This window comes from Schistocerca cancellata, chromosome 2, assembly GCF_023864275.1.
Source record: "Schistocerca cancellata isolate TAMUIC-IGC-003103 chromosome 2, iqSchCanc2.1, whole genome shotgun sequence".
Lineage (NCBI taxonomy): Eukaryota > Metazoa > Arthropoda > Insecta > Orthoptera > Acrididae > Schistocerca > Schistocerca cancellata.
This window is the reverse complement of record NC_064627.1, coordinates 1,106,654,495-1,106,671,879: the sequence shown is the minus strand read 5'-3', so window position 1 is coordinate 1,106,671,879 and position 17,385 is coordinate 1,106,654,495.

The window sequence follows — 17,385 nt, the reverse complement described above, 5'->3', positions numbered from 1 at the left end:
CGCGACAGCGTGGACGTGAACCGTATGTGCAGTTGACGGACTTTGAGCGAGGGCGTATAGTGGGCATGCGGGAGGCCGGGTGGACGTACCGCCGAATTACTCAACACGTGGGGCGTGAGGTCTCCACAGTACATTGATGTTGTCGCCAGTGGTCGGCGGAAGGTGCACGTGCCCGTCGACCTGGGACCGGACCGCAGCGACGCACGAATGCACGCCAAGACCGTAGGATCCTACGCAGTGCCGTAGGGGACCGCACCGCCACTTCCCAGCAAATTAGGGACACTGTTGCTCCTGGGGTATCGGCGAGGACCATTCGCAATCGTCTCCATGAAGCTGGGCTACGGTCCCGCACACAGTTAGGCCGTCTTCCGCTCACGCCCCAACATCGTGCAGCCCGCCTCCAGTGGTGTCGCGACAGGCGTGAATGGAGGGACGAATGGAGACGTGTCGTCTTCAGCGATGAGAGTCGCTTCTGCCTTGGTGCCAATGATGGTCGTATGCGTGTTTGGCGCCGTGCAGGTGAGCGCCACAATCAGGACTGCATACGACCGAGGCACACAGGGCCAACACCCGGCATCATGGTGTGGGGAGCGATCTCCTACACTGGCCGTACACCACTGGTGATCGTCGAGGGGACACTGAATAGTGCACGGTACATCCAAACCGTCATCGAACCCATCGTTCTACCATTCCTAGACCGGCAAGGGAACTTGCTGTTCCAACAGGACAATGCACGTCCGAATGTATCCCGTGCCACCCAACGTGCTCTAGAAGGTGTAAGTCAACTACCCTGGCCAGCAAGATCTCCGGATCTGTCCCCCATTGAGCATGTTTGGGACTGGATGAAGCGTCGTCTCACGCGGTCTGCACGTCCAGCACGAACGCTGGTCCAACTGAGGCGCCAGGTGGAAATGGCATGGCAAGCCGTTCCACAGGACTACATCCAGCATCTCTACGATCGTCTCCATGGGAGAATAGCAGCCTGCATTGCTGCGAAAGGTGGATATACACTGTACTAGTGCCGACATTGTGCATGCTCTGTTGCCTGTGTCTATGTGCCTGTGGTTCTGTCAGTGTGTTCATGTGATGTATCTGACCCCAGGAATGTGTCAATAAAGTTTCCCCTTCCTGGGACAATGAATTCACGGTGTTCTTATTTCAATTTCCAGGAGTGTATATAATCGTTTTTCCCGCGCTGTAAATGCGAGTGGCTTGCGGAGTTTGTATTTAGATGCAGATGTAGATGTAGAAGGACTAGAGAACACTGATGTAATGAACATCTTGCATAGTCATTTACAACATCGATAAGTGTACATTCAAAAATATATTATCAGCAGTTCGGTCAATTTATTTATCCCCAAGCTAATTATTATAACGGGCAACAGCGTAAGGTGATGTTTTATGACGCAGCGACTATAAGGGCTGTCAAAGGCAGGCTTAAACAAGCAAAGCATTATCCGCTTGGCTGGAGCACTGCAAAATGTCAATCTGCCGTCAGCAGAAGCAAATGGCTGCGGCCATCTGGTGGGGCGTGAATGAACGACAGCGGTCCACACCCGACAGCTGTCAGCGGCGTCTGCTCTGCGTTGCCAGTACCCCTCTGTTGCTGCTCTTTGAAATGATATGGGTAGCTTCTGGCAAACGCTTTTCACTTCAGTAGGATGATAACTAAAAAAACGTGTTTCTTAAATATTTTAATATGAAATTACCTTTAGCCGAATTTAAGAACATTCTGTTTTCGAATTTCGAGATGACAATTTCGTTAGTGTTCATTAAAGAAGAATACGCGTCCCAGCTGACAATTTCGTACTATTTTTTATTTTCCAGGCCATCACATATTATTCTTCCATTTGTTTACATTCTTTCTTAGCTTTCCAATAATTCGGTAAACGTAATAGGCACAATAATGGTACAGTTAAGATCAGTTCGCTGCTGCTTCTACTGAAGATATGAACGACTAGTTGTTACGTTGTGTAATGCGGCAGTATGTTGCAAAATTCATTAGATGTTTGAACTGCTTTTGTTGTTACCCGTTGGTCATTCACATCCAATTATGTATCCTTTCATTATGATAATTTAACTGTAATAGCAGAACGAGAATACAGCACTGTTATGTACGACATCATCCCATAATAAATTCTTATATGCAGTGAAAAAGGTGTAAGCAAAATTTAATTTTAATTTTGTTTCAATTTATTTTAACTATCTTAAAATTCTTTAGGATCAATCTGGAATGGTTGATAACATGTTGTTGTCAACATGATACGATGTAAGTGACGTGTTAACAATATTTTCATTGCCTGTCACATTGCTTAAATTCAAAGACTGCCGAAGATTTCTTTGCCTGCTTAATTCACTCTGGAGCACTCTACGTCTGAAAAGGAGACATCAACTACTTGACCTCTTGACTTGTTAAGAAGAAAAAAATACACCTGCGAGATATCAGCCCCGACAATCGATCTCACTTGAAAATTAGAGCTATGATCCAGATAGTACGCAGTTATGACCTTCCGAATGTACTGCTTTTAAAGTTTGCGTGCGCTTGCAGTTTTCCACTTGCTCCATCCTAATGCAGCTGCCTAATGCCCGAGAGCAGAGCACTGTGCAACGGAGTGACATCCAGAGCCCTGCTATTCGAGTGATGCCGAAGACGTGGAGAAGTAGGGGACGGTTTGATACGTATATCCGAAACATTTTGAAATATTCTTCGAGAATACATGTTATTTTACGCGAAAAACAGATAAATTACTCGGGTACCTGAAAAGGCCACCCACGCGTATATAATTTCAATATTATTTTAACAGTATTCTTGTATTATTATTCTGCAGCGCCAAAATAAGAATGAATAAACCTAAGCAATTGAAGAATTATTACAAAATAAAGTTAATGATATTCGATTTACAACCGAGTCATTCCAATCACTTTGGAGAATAGCGCGTCTCCTGCGTGTGTACTTCACTTTAACAGGGACACCCTTAAAATCCAAAGAAAGTAGCGCAATGTTTAAAATCAGTACATTGAGAAGCTCATTATTGCGTTCTATCAGAATTAAGCGACAAAGTGTGTCTTGCAAGTGTGATATTTTCTCCTAAAAATATGCGGTCGGTTTTACTAACGTTTCCTTGTGAGTAACCTTTTTTTTGTCATCAGTCTCCAGCGCTAACGTTTTCTTCTCAAAGCAGCACTTGCAACCTACGAGGGAGAGTCAAATGAAAACCTTAAATTTGTAATAACAAATCGAAATTTCACGCCGGTATCCTGTAAGTTGATTATCGTGCTACAAACATCGTGCAGAATGGCCTATAGGTGGCAACATAGTGAAGATGCACACATACCGTCGCTGTTTCAGTATAAAAATGGCCACCCCACTTGCGACTTGAACTCGGGAAGAACAGCATTCTGCTATTCGGTTTTTGCGTAATGAAGGTGTGAAACCTATTGAAATTCATCGACGAATGAAGGTTTAGTACGGTGATGTATGTTTGTCACAGCAGCAAGTCTACGAATGGAGTAGGAAGTTCGCAAATGGTGTGACTTCAGTGGAAGATGCTCCTCGTCCAGATCAGTTGTGACTCCACAGAACATTGCAGCAGTTGAGGCCATAGTGAAGGAAAACCGCCGTGTAACACTGAATGACATTGCAGCATGTCATGGGTCAGCACACCAAATTGTGCATGATGTGCTCCAGTTTTACAAAGTGTCTGCAAGATGGTTGCCACGGCAGCTGACTCCTGAAATGAGAGAACGATGTGTTCATGCTTGTGAAGAACTTCTTCGGCGCTTTGAACGAAAAGGTGATGGCTTCCTTGTAAGAATCGTTACTGGGGACGAAACCTGGGTTCACTTCCACCAACCGGAAACGAAGAGAGCGAGCAAGGAATGGCGCCATTCCTCATCACCAAAACCAAAGAAGTTTCGAACAGAACCATCAACAGGGAAGGTTATGCTGACTTTCTTTTGGGACGAAAAAGGCGTCATTTTGGAGCATTACATGCCTAGAGGGACCACTGTCACCAGTGCATCACACACAGATCTCCTAAAAAATCATCTGCGGCCTGCAATCAAATTAAAGCGACGTGGATTTCTGTCAGCAGGTGTCCTTCTGCAACATGACAATGCAAGGCCCACACTGCCCGTACAACAGTTGCAACAATCACAGACCTGCATTTTGCGTGTCTTCCTTAATCACCATACTCACCAGACCTTGCCCCAAGTGATTTCCATATGTTTGTACCACTCAAAGACGCAGTGCGAGGAAAGAAGTTCCGTTCTGAGGAAGAGGTACGCAGACTATCAAAAGAATTTTTTTCTAAAGGAATTTATGCACTTTGTAAGCATTTAGAGCGGGGGAGACTATGTTGAAAAGTGATACAGCTTTGTACAACTTCTGCACAATAAATAATATTTTAAAAAATATTTAAGGTTTTCATTTGACTCACCCTTGTATGTACTGAATTATTTGCTGGATCTATTTCAATCTCTGTCTTCTTCGACAGTTTTTACCCTCTACATCTCCCTCTAGTACCATGGAAGTCATTCCCTGATGTCCTAACAGATGTTCCATCATCCTGTCGCTTTTTCTTGTCAGTGCTTTCCACGTATTCCTTTCCTCGCCGACTCTGCGGAAAACCACCTCATACTTCACCTTATCAGTCCACCTACTTGTCAGTATCCTTCTGTAGCACCACGTCTCAGATGCTTCCTTTCTCCTTTGTTCCTGTTTTCCCACAGTCAGTGTCTCATACAATGCTGCGCGCCAAACGTACATTCTCTGAAATTTCTTCCTCAAATTGTGGCCTGTATTTGATGCTAGCAGACTTTTCTTTGCTAGGAATTCCTCTTTTGCCATTGCTGGATCTATTTCAATCTCTGTCTTCTTCGACAGTTTTTACCCTCTACATCTCCCTCTAGTACCATGGAAGTCATTCCCTGATGTCCTAACAGATGTTCCATCATCCTGTCGCTTTTTCTTGTCAGTGCTTTCCACGTATTCCTTTCCTCGCCGACTCTGCGGAAAACCACCTCATACTTCACCTTATCAGTCCACCTACTTGTCAGTATCCTTCTGTAGCACCACGTCTCAGATGCTTCCATTTTCCTTTGTTCCTGTTTTCCCACAGTCAGTGTATCATACAATGCTGCGCGCCAAACGTACATTCTCTGAAATTTCTTCCTCAAATTGTGGCCTGTATTTGATGCTAGCAGACTTTTCTTTGCTAGGAATTCCTCTTTTGCCATTGCTGGATCTATTTCAATCTCTGTCTTCTTCCACAGTTTTTACCCTCTACATCTCCCTCTAGTACCATGGAAGTCATTCCCTGATGTCCTAACAGATGTTCCATCATCCTGTCGCTTTTTCTTGTCAGTGCTTTCCACGTATTCCTTTCCTCGCCGACTCTGCGGAAAACCACCTCATACTTCACCTTATCAGTCCACCTACTTGTCAGTATCCTTCTGTAGCACCACGTCTCAGATGCTTCCATTTTCCTTTGTTCCTGTTTTCCCACAGTCAGTGTCTCATACAATGCTGCGCGCCAAACGTACATTCTCTGAAATTTCTTCCTCAAATTGTGGCCTGTATTTGATGCTAGCAGACTTTTCTTTGCTAGGAATTCCTCTTTTGCCATTGCTAGTCGGATTTTTATGTTTTCCTTGCTCCGTCCGTCATGGGTTGTGTTCCTACCTAAGTGGCACAATTCTTTTTTTTATGTTCTTGGTGATCACCAATTCTGATGTTAAGTTCCTCGCTGTTCTCATTTCTGCTACTTCTCATTACTTTCCTCTTACTTCGTTCTACTGTGAATCCAGTTTCGGTACTCATTAGAATGTTCATTCCATTCGACAGATCCTGTATTTTTTCCTCACTTTCACTGAGGATAGCAATGTTATCAGCGAATCTTAACATTTATATCCTGTACGTATTCATAACGAATCCTACTACCGTTATACCATTTTCTGCTGCTGTGAGTAATTTTGTGGGTCATTTTCTTCTAGTATTAAATTTGTAGCATCTTTTTAAATTTTCCGATTCCTGAAAAAAGCTTAACAAGCTAAACTGTGACACTGCTGTGTCCTATACCGCATCAGCTCGTGTCATGTTGAGCCGGTAGGTCGCTTCTGCGGTTTACGGTGCATCCTCACATTCCTGCGAATGTACGTTCATTGGGTGATGCCTGTGTGTGATATGGAGCTTATCTATGGGCGTGCATTGTCAATGATTGTTCAATAAGCCCGCCGGCCGGAGTGGCCGAGCGGTTCTAGGCCCTACAGTCTGGAACCGCGCGACCGCTACGGTCGCAGGTTCAAGTCCTGCCTCGGGCGTGGATGTGTGTGATGTCCTTAGGTTAGTTAGGTTTAAGTAGTTCTAAGTTCTAGGGGACTGATGACCTCAGAACTTAAGTCACGTAGCGCTCAGAGCCATTTGAACCATTTTTCAATAAGCCCAAATTTCCTTCCTCCGCACTCACCACTTTCTCCGATAGATTTTCTCCCCAAGTTGTTGGCAGTTATTCCGATTGTTTTTCGCACACTTTGCTCTTCTTGCTCGTGAACATACACGAGTCATTTCGCCTTAAAGGCGAACTGGAAGTGGTGGTCTCGGTTCATGCCCAGCTCGTTGACCTGGTCCAACCACACTTTAAAACTTTTGTTCGAGTGACTTAGTAGTCTGATGTGTAAGATACTTGTCGAGACTTTATAATATCACGTGGCAAACACATGGCATTGTTCAGTCAACACGGGTTCTCCGGACGAGTACGTCGTCATGCCTGCATTGGCACTAGGTGAAGCTACTTTGAAGCACTGCTGTGAATGTAGCGCCTTCTGCTGACATCAATGGATCGTATGTCGGTAGTAGAAGTCATCATTTAAATTTGAGTTCTCACAACTCCCCCAGTATTTCGTCTTCAGTCCAGAGTCTTTGTTGATAAAAGTAATATCTGGGGCACCGTCTTGGAACTATCAACTGGTGAAATCTAATTGTATGAGAATGTGAGTCCAAAGAACATAGCTATTGCCATACCAGGTGTGCATGACGACCTTTATTTACCGTCGCAATAGTCCAATAAACCCGGGAAATCAAAAAATTAGAAAATTTTGACCAGAAAAAAATAAAATAAAATAAAATAAAAACCGTCTGCAAGCTTTCCACATCTTTACTTGTCTTTACTTCTCTCCTGGCATATCCAAGTTGTCTTCCTTTTGTCCAACAGGGAGCCAGTATTATGCCACACTGTCAACACTATCCCTGCCTGCAACTCGTGGTCTAATGGCTAGCGTTGCTGCCCCTGATCACGGTGTCCCGTGTTCGATTCCCGGCCGGTTTCGGGATTTTCTCTCCCGGGGACTGGGTGTTTGTGTTGTCCTCATCAGTTCATCATCATCATTCGTGGTAGTGGTTATATTGGATTGCGTAAAAAATTAGACTGTGAAATAACTGGGACTTCGTACGGGCGCTGATGACCGCGCAGTTGACAAACCAAACGTCATCATCAACACTGACCCTGCAGTCCCCATCATTGTCTGTTTTTGTTTTCTTTCCTCCATCCCATATGCTAACCTTCTCCTACTATCTCCTCGTCTTCTCTATCTCGTGATTTGATTGTTCTATGTTGCTGTCAACAATTGTTAGTTGTCTTTACTCTTATTCGCCAAAACCTTCGAGGAAATTCCTGAATATAGTGTTCAATATACGTCCGCAGCTCGTGGTCGTGCGGTAGCGTTCTCGCTTCCCACGCCCGGGTTCCCTGGTTCGATTCCCGGCGGGGTCAGGGATTTTCTCTGCCTCGTGATGACTGGGTGTTGTGTGATGTCCTTAGGTATCCGGTCGGGTTGGGGATTTTCTCTGCCCGGGGACTGCGTGTTTGTGCCGGCACGGTAGCTCAGCGTGTTCGGTCAGAGGGTTAGCTGCCCTCTGTAATAAAAAAAACTGAGTTAATAGATCAACAACGAACTTAAAAGGGTGTCTTAGGACATCCGCTCCGATCAGATTCAACGAACAAAAACGAACAAAATGAGATTAAAAAAAATAGGTAAGGTAGGTTTAAGTAGTTCTAAGTTCTAGGGGACTGATGACCATAGATATTAAGTCCCATAGTGCTCAGAGCCATTTTGTTCAATATACTGACACTTGTGTAATACCATGTATTTATTACTGCATCTATTTTATTATTATTATTTGTTGTTATTGTTGTTCTGAACAGAGACTAGATTGTTGCATATAGTCAAGTCTACTCCAGGTTTTTTCCAACTTACTTAGGACACCTGTGGGCTATTTCGAACAGTACTATGTGTTTTGGATAAAATAATTTTGGGTACTCGGCCGCATCTTTGTAAACTACTGTTGTTGTTGTGGTCTTCAGTCCTGAGATTGGTTTGATGCAGCTCTCCATCCTACTCTATCCTGTGCAAGCTTCTTCATCTCCCAGTATCTACTGCAACCTACATCCTTCTGAATCTGCTTATTGTATTCATCTCTTGGTCTCCCTCTACGATTTTTACCCTCCACACTGCCTTCCAATGCTAAATTTGTGATCCCTTGATGCCTCAAAACATGTCCTACCAAGCGATCCCTTCTTCTAGTCAAGTTGTGCCACAAACTTCTCTTCTCCCCAATCCTATTCAATACCTCCTCATTAGTTACGTGATCTACCCACCTTATCTTCAGCATTCTTCTGTAGCTACTAGAACAACTAAACTGCTGACGTTTCGACCGTTTTGCTATGGTCGTTCACAGCTGTCTTGTATTTTACTGTCTTTACTACATTCAGTGTATTTACGTTAGTCTGGTGAAGCCTGTGATATGCAGCGAAACTGTGGATGTGTACAGTCAATGATTGTTTCTTAAGCACAGATACTCTAAGCCAAAAAATTCCACGAAGGAATTATCCGAATGGGATGGAAATCGGTAGATGTTATGTACATGTACAGAAGACAAATTGGATGATTTAAGCAAGAGAAAGAGCTTCACGAATTGAGAAAGGCAACACTGCATTGGTCCACCTCTTACCTTTATGCTAGTAGTTACTCGGCTTGGCAGTGATTGATAGAATTTTTGGCTGTGCTCCTGAGGGATATCGTGCCAAATTCCGTCCAGCTGACCCTTAATCCTCCCAGGGATGAGTGGGGAGGGGTCTGGCAATTTTGCTGGCCAAGGTATGATTTGCAAAGCATGAAGACAAGCAGTGGAAACTCTTTCCGTGTCCAGGCGTGCATTATCTCGGTGAAACGTAAGCCCAGGATGGCTTGCCGTGAAGGGATACAAAGCGAAGCGCAAAATATCGTCGACTTACCGCTGTGCTGTCAGGTTGCCGCAGATGACAACCAAAGGCGACACGAAATGACGCCCCAGATTATCACTTATGGTTATTGGACTATATGTCGTGCGACAGTTAGGTTGGTATCCCGACGCTGTCCGGGCCGTCTCCAGACAAATCTTCGGCCTGGAATCTCATTGACGAATTGTACTCACAAGGGAATGGTCCAACTTGTCATGTCGAAACCTATGTTGCTTTTTTTACCACTGTGAGTTAACATTGCAAGAAGTCTGTATGTAGAATTTTAACTGCTGACGTGACCTGGAAGTCTGTAAACAAATTTATGAAGTAAGACATCATTGTCGCATCGTTTCCGTGCTTATAACTGCCTCTTGTACAACCCTGACCTCTCTCGCTACGTTATACCAACGCCATCTAGGGACAAGGTGGCGTTAGCTATGTGCTGATCTGTTGCCACAGCAGTGAGAGAGCTGATTCGCCCAGTGAAAGCGATCGTATGATAATTAAACACTCTTTGACAAATATGGCTGATATGTTATCTACAACATTGTTTCCAAATAGCTATGAAATAGACACAAATAAATATAAGGTTTAGAACACGTCCAAATTTTATTTGTTGTAAGTACCGCAAAAATGCGAAGTACTGATGCAATGTTCAAAACATAGATTTTTTGTGCACCAAGAACATACAAGCAGAGATGACATATGAGAGCCCTAATCACAGACGTTGTTAGATGTCCGTAGACTAAACTGGGCTGGTGTTAGGAATGAATCAGGTCTAGTATCGGTATATTTCGAGGAGTGCCACGCATATTTAATCAAATTCTGAAACCATGGGGAGGAAAATTGATAATGTACTACTGATTGCAGCTTGAGAATATTGTCACGGTGATAGACAGGAAATTGCAGTGATCTGCACACAATAATTTTCTCTGTTAGTTTTCTGTCAAATGCCTTCCACTCACGGAAATATTCTCTTTCTAAAGGTCGAATTACGTTCGTCGTGCCGGGTGGAATCTGAAGTATCTCTACTTCTTTGTCAGGGTGGACTCGAAATACAGCTTTTGATGAATCATACCTTTTATGACCTGACCACGAATCTAGAAGGAGAAGAGATTTGTTCCCGCAGAACGGCAGAAAAGCATGACGCATGAAAAGTGTAACGTTTTCATTTCCCATTTTTCCAGACTTCGATGCGTCTACCACAAGATTGTTTGCGTAGAACATTGTTCTTTTGGCACGTGATCTAAAACGTCCAGTTGGTCCTTGAGGACACACATATAGTTTAGGCAGCAATGAACCATCCAGACTAATTATGGGCATTATAGTGTATGAATGGGTGAGTGCAGTCGTGGACTGCGCAATCGCCTCAATATGTTTTTCCCCTTTGAATGACAGTGTTTTTTTTCGCACGCATTTCTTTTTGAAAACCCGACTGAGCTGCATTGTACACGTACGATTCACTGAAACTAGCGATCTTATTTTTAGCATTCGTAAGAAAAGCTTTTATCATTTCGATTTGTGTCACTTCATTTTCCGACCTGTTCCTCGATACAAATTTTGTTATTTTTCTTGCCACAATTTTATGTGATCGTTTGAAGCGACTAATCCAACTTTGAGAAGCTGTAAATTCTTTAGCGCCTATCGCGTTGGCAATCTCTAATGCCCAATTACACAAAGTTGTATCGCTGACACTAAATGACTGTTGTCTGGCATCGGTAAATAGCACAAAAAGTCGCGCATTTATCTCCGTCGCAATTTCCAGTCGACTCTTTCGTCGTCCAGCGACTTCCTTTTTCGATCTACGCAATTCACGTTCAGAACGGACAAAGCGATACTTATTTTGAACAGTACTGACATGTAGGCGTTTCTTACCACTTTCGCTCAACCAATACGTCACCGCATTTTCTTTGTTTGATAAGGTAATTGTAGTTGCCGGTGTTACTTTCGGAGATAATTGATGATGGTACGTGGCACTATCACTCGAAGAGTCTTCATGAATGCAACTTTCGTCGGTGTCTTCGCCGTCTGTAGATTCACAGTCTGCAATATCAAGCGTTTCAGTTGTTTCTAGCCACATGTCTGCACCATTTACATGCTCGTCTAGAAGTGTAACAACCATGTCGCACAACACATAGTCTTCACACGTGTTTTCTGTTGTTTGCTTCATTTGGCGTCTGTGGTATATCTCCATGGCAAGCAGCAAAACATTTACAGGGTTCGCCATCACCTGTGAGGGGAGATTGAATGTTCCCCGTAAAGTGGCTTGAGGAGTATAGATGAACATGTACAGAACATCTTTCACGTCTCTAACCAGTTTCAGGACGGTATATTTCGAAATACGTACCAGAAATTAAAAGGACGTGCATGCCACAGAATCGAATATTCGTTTCCCCTTTCCACCAAAATCGTGCAGCGGTACTCCTCTTTAGTGAACGCCGCGATAAGACGGCCGCACTTGCTGACCATGCGCACAACGCTCGCGACTCGCCATTTCCAGGGGTGGCCAGCCGTCACTGCAAGCGCCAAGCAGGAAACACAGCCACGTTCGTGATTTTTTATAGGTGACTTCCAGTTCATGTCAGCAGCTACAATTTTGCATACGGAACTTTTGCACAGTTAAATAACAGTGCCAAAGAAAGCAATACATGTTTCGGCATGAGAAATCTGACCATTCCCTTGTCAGTGATTGTAACAACAACAACGCTATACTATTGTATATGTAGTAATTTGTTTTCTTCTGAATTTCGATAAATGAGTATAATCGATGTGCTGATTTCATTTCTTTTTTTTCATGCCAATACGTTAAAGAAACTGTAAACAAATTTCGATGTGAATCTTAACGTTTATGTTCAATTTCAAGTAATGTTGTTATCAAAGTGAAGTGTAACTAATGTTGAAACTATTGTAAGATGTTAAAGTTGTAATTGTACGCCTGGTCCATACGTAGGCAATGTACGAGGGCAGTTCAATAAGTAATGCAACATATTTTTTTTCTGAAACAGGAGTTGTTTTATTCAGCATTGAAATACACCAGGTTATTCCCCAATCTTTTAGCTACACAACACTATTTTTCAACGTAATCTCCATTCAATGCTACGGCCTTACGCCACCTTGAAATGAGGGCCTGTATGCCTGCACGGTACCATTCCACTGGTCGATGTCGGAGCCAACGTCGTACTGCATCAATAACTTCTTCATCATCCGCGTAGTGCCTCCCACGGATTGCGTCCTTCATTGGGCCAAACATATGGAAATCCGACGGTGCGAGATCGGGGCTGTAGGGTGCATGAGGAAGAACAGTTCACTGAAATTTTGTGAGCTCCTCTCGGGTGCGAAGACTTGTGTGAGGTCTTGCGTTGTCATGAAGAAGGAGAAGTTCGTTCAGATTTTTGTGCCTACGAACACGCTGAAGTCGTTTCTTCAATTTCTGAAGAGTAGCACAATACACTTCAGAGTTGATCGTTTGACCAAGGGGAAGGATCATCGAACAGAATAACCCCTTCAGCGTCCCAGAAGACTGTAACCATGACTTTACCGGCTGAGGGTATGGCTTTAAACTTTTTCTTGGTAGGAGAGTGGGTGTGGCGCCACTCCATTGATTGCCGTTTTGTTTCAGGTTCGAAGTGATGAACCCATGTTTCATCGCCTGTAACAATCTTTGACAAGAAATTGTTACCCTCAGCCACATGACGAGCAAGCAATTCTGCACAGATGGTTCTCCTTTGCTCTTTATGGTGTTCGGTTAGACAACGAGGGACCCAGCGGGAACAAACCTTTGAATATCCCAACTGGTGAACAATTGTGACAGCACTAGCAACAGAGATGTCAAGTTGAGCACTGAGTTGTTTGATGGTGATCCGTCGATCATTTCGAACAAGTGTGTTCGCACGCTCCGCCATTGCAGGAATCACAGCTGTGCACGGCCGGCCCGCACGCGGGGGATCAGACAGTCTTGCTTGACCTTGCGGCGATGATGACACACGCTTTGCCCAACGACTCACCGTGCTTTTGTCCACTGCCAGATCACCGTAGACATTCTGCAAGCGCCTATGAATATCTGAGATGCCCTGGTTTTCCGCCAAAAGAAACTCGATCACTGCCCGTTGTTTGCAACGCACATCCATTACAGACGCCATTTTAACAGCTCCGTACAGCGCTGCCACCTGTCTGAAGTCACTGAAACTATACGAGACGAAGCGGGAATATTTGAAAATATTCCACAAGAAATTTCCGGATTTTTCAACCAAAATTGGCCGAGAAAAAAAATGTGTTGCATTACTTATTGAACTGCCCTTGTACGAGGATATGTAGAATGCAAAACCTTTGATGAATACCCTGTCTGTAGGGGAGCAGGAAAAGGTGGAGGCAGGCGAGCGCGGGAAAATGCAAACGGGCGCTGTACGGCATAATGGGCTCAGCAATAATAGTCGGAGTTGGGCATCGATCTGAGAAACACGGTCTGGATTGAGGAGGCTCTGCTGGAAAACGTGATTTCGTTGAGCCTCGGATGCGCCGTTTCCGACGCCTATACAGCATGGCAATATTCCATTGGCACTAAAAGGAAAAGGATTGCGACGCTAAGAAGAAGCAAAGTGCCGGTACATCAAGAGCCATTGCTGTGATTGTATGTGTGCTTTGTGCCTCGCCATCTCGCCGCCTGCCCACCGCCTCATCGGTATGAACAGGTTGAAACTTTTAGCACTGTATTCGTGTGGACCAGTGTTACTTTTGCTACATTCTGTTCAATAACAACTTAAATTTTACCAGAACTGTCCTATCATTTAATTATCCTCACAACTATCCTAGACAGGGTCCTTTCCACATGTTGTGCAATCCGAGTGTCCCGAAATGAAGATTTAAAGTTTATGTTAATAATAATTACCTGCAGACCTATCTAGTGTTAGAATGATGTTTAAAGAACTTTGTTATTAATGAATATATAGGTAAATAACATAGGTCTGACAAAGTTGGAAGATAATGTTGAAATTGGTTTAGTAATGAAATTTAATTAATTTGAGACAAAAATAACGGTAGCTAAATGAGCAGGAAATAAGACAAAAAGAGTAGTAATTCATATATTGGAAATCTTAAATGCTTAATGCTTCCAATAATCAAAATTTCAATACAGTGATCATAACAGTTTCAGGGTCCCCCCCCCCCTTTTTTTCTTTTCTATTCATTTGAATTCTGAAGTGTACTGAACTGATTTTACCAGCAAAGTTAAAGTCAATATAAATCCTAAATTTATCAGTGTTTTACCCTTTTTAAAATTGATATTGTATGTGTGTTTCGAAAGTGCTATTTCTAGGGTAACTTTTGCCCGATTTCAATCAGATCAATAGACTATACGAATTTTGTAGTAAACATTATAGTGTATTGTTGTGTATTTATAGCTTGTCCATATTAGTACAGAAAGTGAAAATATTAGTTCAGTAGATTTTCTGGTTCTAAAATTTACCATATAATGCAGTGTTGCTACGTGTTGTTGTGCTTGAACGTACTTCCTCTTGTACAGGGAACAAACTCAGTTAATGCCTAATTAGGCTGGCGACCGTATTATTAACAATTGGTAGCATCTGCTGTGTATGTTTCTTGTCCGTCCTAACGTGTAGTTGCACTTTAGACTTGCTTGACGTATCATTGTTGTTACTGAGTGGGCGTAAGTCTGATTTTGCCTCCATTCAGGTACACGCGGTCAACATATATACTAAAAGCCTTTCTTATAAGGTGAAGCCCGTCAACTTACCATAGTACAGGCTTTAAAGAGCTAACGTGCGCAAGAGCGTAGTGTTACATGATGAGTCCCGCTTTGAACTGATCCCCAACGACCAGCGAAGACATGTCTGAAGACGCCCCAAACAGTGGCGGGATACCAACGTGTTTAACAGGAACTCTTTTCCCCATTCGGATAATTCCATCTTTTTTTTAGTTTGTTTGCTTCTTCTCCACTTAATTGTTCCACTTTACATTTTGTTACTGAGAGCCATTCTCCTCATATTGTAGGAATACATTCCTCCTGAGCTTCGAATGTGTATGTTATGTGGTAACAATCCCAGGAGATCACTGATAATGGGGATGACGTTAGTGTTAACATTCCACAATCGACGGATCTATCATTATTATTATTATTGTATACAACATGTTGTACAGTTAACGTACTACGGTTGCCTGGGTACATGTACGAGAGTTCCTTAAGGTCATAAAAATTTGCTTTTATTTGTATAGTCAGTCTTCTGCATGTTTCTATGCGCTTGGCCACGAATTCCTCTCTAGAGCAACATTTTCATCTCAGAGTGGCACTTTCACCATGCATTCTCAATTATTTGTTGGATGTATTCCAAACTCTGTCTTCTCTTACAACTTATACCTTCTACAGCTCTCTCTAGCATCACTGAAGTTATCCCCAATGTCTAAACACATGTCCTATAGCTCTGTCCTTGCTTCTGGTCGATCGGTGTCACCCTCACTTTTGTTTCTTTTACCAGTTCTTTGGAGAACTTCTATATATCTTACCGGTCCACCCAATGTTTGACATCCTTCTGTGGTACCATGTCTCAGACGCTTCGATTCCTTCTGTTCCGGAGTTCACAGAGTCCGTGATCCACTACCATACAAATGCACATTCTACGAAATTAGTTCGTCAGATTAATGCCGATCCTTGATGTAAAGAGACTTCTCTTGGCTAGAAATACGCCTGTTGCCTGTAATAATCTGCTTTTTGTGTCCTCGTTGCTTAATCCGTCATGTGTTATTTAGTTTCCACGGTAGCAAAATTTCTTAACACCTACTTCGAGGTCCCCAATTTCTAAAATAAGTTTATTACTAATCACCTATTTGGTACTCCTTATTATTATCCTTTTTCTTCCGCTTTTTCTCAATCAATAATTTCTATCCTTTAACACGCCGTGTAGTACTACTTCACTTTCCCTTAGGCTTTCATTCTCATTATTCTTTCTTGGTCCTTCTACATACTATGCATTGTCTTTTCTGACAGCTTACTCTTAATGCATAAAAATTCCGCGTAATAAGTTTCCTGCCCGCAGACTGATAGATACACCCTTTTTCATTATCCCTTGAAGATTATATCGGAAAAACTGATCTGTATGTCGTGCAGAGCGAGAAATTGTAAGCTCACCACCCTACACGCCGTATTTGGTTGGTTATTCTTGATAGCAAATGATATTGCAGACGGACGGAAACTGTGTAGCTGGGGAAAGAAAATATCAATGTCTGAAATTTGAGAATGGTGGAAAGTACAAAATGTCTAAGCAAGAATGGTTAGAGGACAAATTCAAGGCTGTAGAAACGTGTGTAAGGCACAATAATAATGGAAGGCCAAACACAAAGTACTTGGATTAAAAAGGGCATAAGATAGGGACACAGTCTTTCACCCCAAAGGTTAAGTCCATACACCGAAAAATAATGACGAAATTGAAAGGTAGGTTCAGGAGTGTGATTAAATTCCACGGTAAAAGAATATCAATGATAAGGTTCGCGGATAAAATTGCTATTCTCATAGAAAAGTGTGGAAGAATTACACGATCTGTCGAAGGAATGAAAAGTCTAATGAGTGCAGAATATGGAATGAGAGTAAACCGGAGAAAGGCGAAAGTAATGACGAGGAGCAGAAATAAAGGTCGTGATAAGTTTAAACTCAATATTGGGGATCCCGTGGTAGATGAAGTTAAAGAATTCTACTAGCTTGGAAACAAAATAATGCTTAACGGCAGAAGCAAGGAGAAACTAGCACAGGCAAAGAGGGCACGAAATGGTGGCGGACCGCATGGAACCAGTCAGCGGACTGAAGACTCAAAAAAAAAAAAAAAAATTAAAGAGGGGGATTTCTAATTATAGTTAACTTTTGCCAGGCAAAGTTTTGAACATTGATGTGTTTCCGTTCGCACTCACAATAGTGTCTCCTTCATTTTAGTTAGGGCCATTCTGGAATATTCGCCAAGAAAGTTATTGAAGCTTAAATGAAATGTCGTGTTGTATGATTACTTTTCGTATCACGCACACATGATTGTAAGCCTTGAACACCTGGCCCACTTTATTTCGACTATAACTTCCCTCGTAACTTCTTATTCACATCTTCTCCTCTGCATTC